The sequence below is a fragment of the Chenopodium album genome, chromosome 7 (assembly GCF_948465745.1).
Source record: "Chenopodium album chromosome 7, dcCheAlbu1.1, whole genome shotgun sequence".
Taxonomy (NCBI): domain Eukaryota; kingdom Viridiplantae; phylum Streptophyta; class Magnoliopsida; order Caryophyllales; family Amaranthaceae; genus Chenopodium; species Chenopodium album.
In genome coordinates, this window is record NC_137840.1 from 23,237,427 (window position 1) to 23,240,782 (window position 3,356).

Genomic DNA, 3,356 nt, shown 5'->3' on the forward strand with positions numbered 1-3,356 from the left:
CAACCACCTAGCTCTTGCTAAGCTGGTGAGCTCCCACTAAGTCACTTAGCTCCCACTAAGTCACTTAGCTCCCACTGAGCTAGTGAACTCCCACCGTGGCTAAGAGTTTTAGAGATATACTTGAAAAGACATTTAGAAGATAATTCTATCCATAACTGAATATTGCGTCCTTTCTTAGCTTTGACATTTTATTTAGTGTAACATTGGTCCTTCGTGCAAATCTTAAGAACTTTATAGGAAGGGATGTGATCCATCATTGTTCGAGTCATTTTTAAATGGCATCGAGGTCTCCGTTAATACACACTATGTTTTTTGTGGAGTTATTTATGAAAATTTCAATTTCATAACTTTGTGATGGTCACGCTTGGCTCTGGAAAATATCGCTCTATCTAATCTAGACGTTTTGATATCTTGCCAAGTCGATTCTGTACTTCACTGAACTCTTGAACTATTCAAGGTCAAGTTTTTTCACATTTGATGAATATAGCAATATTCTTTCAAATTATTTATGAAACGTTAAATTAAATGAATCCTCTTTAGCTTTCGGAGTCAATTGTCTATACCAAGAACAATAGCTCTTTACTTTGTCGGTTTCAACAAGTAAGACTTGCTTGTCTTAGAACGATTTCGAATCAATCAACTATCAAGAGCCTATCTACTAGAGCCTTGAGTATGTTCTTATCAATGTGATATTGTTAAAGATGTTCGGAACGCAAATCATGCCCATGACTTTGAGCTTTTTCCAGTTTATCATGTTAAGAAAATGTTTGTCTATAATCAAGCATTCTTGACTCACGGTTTAGACAACCATGCCATTCAAATAAATTTGCAACTGTTGCTCATTGCTTTGAATGTGAGTCTTTCCATGTGTAAACAGATCAATTGCTGATTATGGAACACAATAACCATTTATTTGTTCCATCCTTAGCTTAAAGGTCTTTAAACAAAGTATACGACCTTACAACTAATGTTTCCCCACTTGCTTCATTCTAAGCTTGTAAGTCGACAACTTAGATTATCTTCAATAGTTTGAGGTCACTTTCAAAGTGGAACACTCAAGCACTATCTGATACTTTGTGAAGATAATGAGTTTCTAAGTTAACTTCAATAACATGAATTCTTTAGTAAAATGGAATCTCATTCCTTTTCTTTGTTCCTCGTTTTAATATTTCTTATTATACTTTATCTCATAATATTAAAGAATCATTTCTATAAGATTCTTTGACTTTTATAATTTGTTAGGCATAATTAAGCATCTAATGCGCCGTACAACAAAGTTTCATCTTTTCCTTTGATTCACGCTCGAATGACTACATTCACTACTACAAAAATAGGCAAAGGAACCTCTAATAACAGACCTATTGGTTGATACAACAGATCTCTTTAATACAAGAGACCTAATATTACTGATAACAGGTCTCTAATATGTCAAAGGGCCTACTACTAAAGATAAGAGACCTGTTGTTTCTCTTAATAGGTTTCTTATGTTTGTAAGGGCCCACCCCTCTTAAATTGACTCTCGCCTTTCCTCCGTGCCTTTTTCACCTCTTGTTTCTCTCTCCTCTTCTCACTAAAAATTAAACAACCCTATTTCCCCTTTCTTCGTTATCCCCTCTTTCTCTCTCTTTCCCTTCCCCTTCCCCTTTCTCTGTGCAATTAAGCACCATGAAAGTCTTCTGCAACCATAGGCGGAGTAAAAAAGGCCCACCATTTCCAACCTATAATCGTTGCTCATCAGATCAGGAATTCAGTAGCACTTTAAAAGGCCGCTTTCTCTCTCTTCTTAAACTCCCTCGTCGTCACCACCCTTAGAAATTCATTCCCATAAGCAATTTGAATTCGTCGTTAACAAATCGCGCCAGCCACCACAACGATGCTCTATTCGATTGAAATTAGTTTTCTCCAATCCCCTAATTTCATCAGTTATAAGTTATAAGTGATCCTAATTTCTGCAATTAATTCAGAGGTAATACTAGTACTAAATCATCTACAATTGAATGTTGGTTTTCATCTTTTTTATCTCATCTTTTAGTTCATGGTGTAGACTTTGCATCATAATTCTCGGGTTTTTTTTATTTTTTTTTTATTTTTTTTTTTTGTAATTGCGGATTTTAGGTGACTTCGACCCCAATGCATGGATTTAGATCTGTGATATAAAGAACTATATATGCTGAAAAATTATAAATCAGTTCATAACTTGAAATCTAAGGATGAATTGGGATAAATTTCCTGGTATATTTATTGATTTTGAATGCTATTTTATAGTCTTCTTTTTTCTAGATCCAGATCCTAACTTGTTTATTGGAATTTAATTGACTAACTTTTTGCATAATTTATATTATTGAACAGGTGATTGAAGCTACAAGTTATTCTATTAATGTATTAAAAGTACATGTTTGTATATCTTTAAATCATTAGTTATTAATTATTTTAACAAGTTTCTATACTTGTAAAGTTGTAAATGTTAATGTACTAATCTAATACTTGTAATTTTCAATAATAAGTTCATCATGTAAGTTTCTTTAATGAATTCCTTCTTTAATTTAATTTTTTTTTGCAAGTAGAGTAGAGTAATGAAATTAAAATTTCAAAATTAAAAACCCCTAATAAATTTGTCACGGGAATTTTTTTTTTAAAAAAAAAAAAAATATATGGAAGAGACCAGTTGTGTAACAAAACAGATCTCTTTGATACCTTCCAAAGAGACCTGTTATGTTACATAGCTGGTCTGTTTCCCTTCTTAAATTAGTAATATAATAACGGTCTAAGAGACCTGTTGTCTCACATATTAGGTCTCTTATTATTCACAAAGAGACCTGTTATACAGAACAGGTCTCTTTACCAAAGAGATATGTGAGCTAGAGACCTCCTCTTAACAGGTCTCTTCAGTCTATTTTAACAGGTCTCTTCGGCATTTTTTGTAGTAGTGATTAATGAGTCCAACTCATCTATGTATTAAGCGAAAAGATTTGTTGGTTGTCAATATTGACAATTTGAGTTTGCAACTCAACGCTTCATGATTTATCAAAACTACCTAGTATTTTGAATACATGATGTCCAACTGCCCTTAAAAGTCATTTATGAGAATCGTATTTTAGAAATGCTTTACTTTTCTTTGAGAACCATTCTCAAATATTTCATTTACTAACCATGGAAAACAATACAGTTTATTTTGACTTCTACAAATATAAGTGCAAGGTATAACCATTTATCAAGTAAATAACATACTAAGTTTGAAAATTAAAAGGTATTCATGCAAATTTTTCAATCTTATTAAACGTCTTATCCACACATTAAATTTATCCCCATTTGGCGAGAATAAGTCGATTCCAAGATCCAAAGAAACAAAGAGTGGT

The 3,356-nt window shown here is 32.7% G+C and overlaps 1 long non-coding RNA gene across 1 annotated transcript; it reads left to right on the forward strand.

The window, feature by feature from the left end:
- Positions 1-1,582: 1,582 nt before the first annotated feature.
- On the forward strand, positions 1,583-2,516 carry LOC145640986 (uncharacterized). The gene is made up of 2 exons (XR_014115071.1): positions 1,583-1,966; positions 2,350-2,516. It is a non-coding gene; the product is annotated as an uncharacterized LOC145640986 (long non-coding RNA).
- The last annotated feature ends 840 nt before the right edge of the window (positions 2,517-3,356 follow it).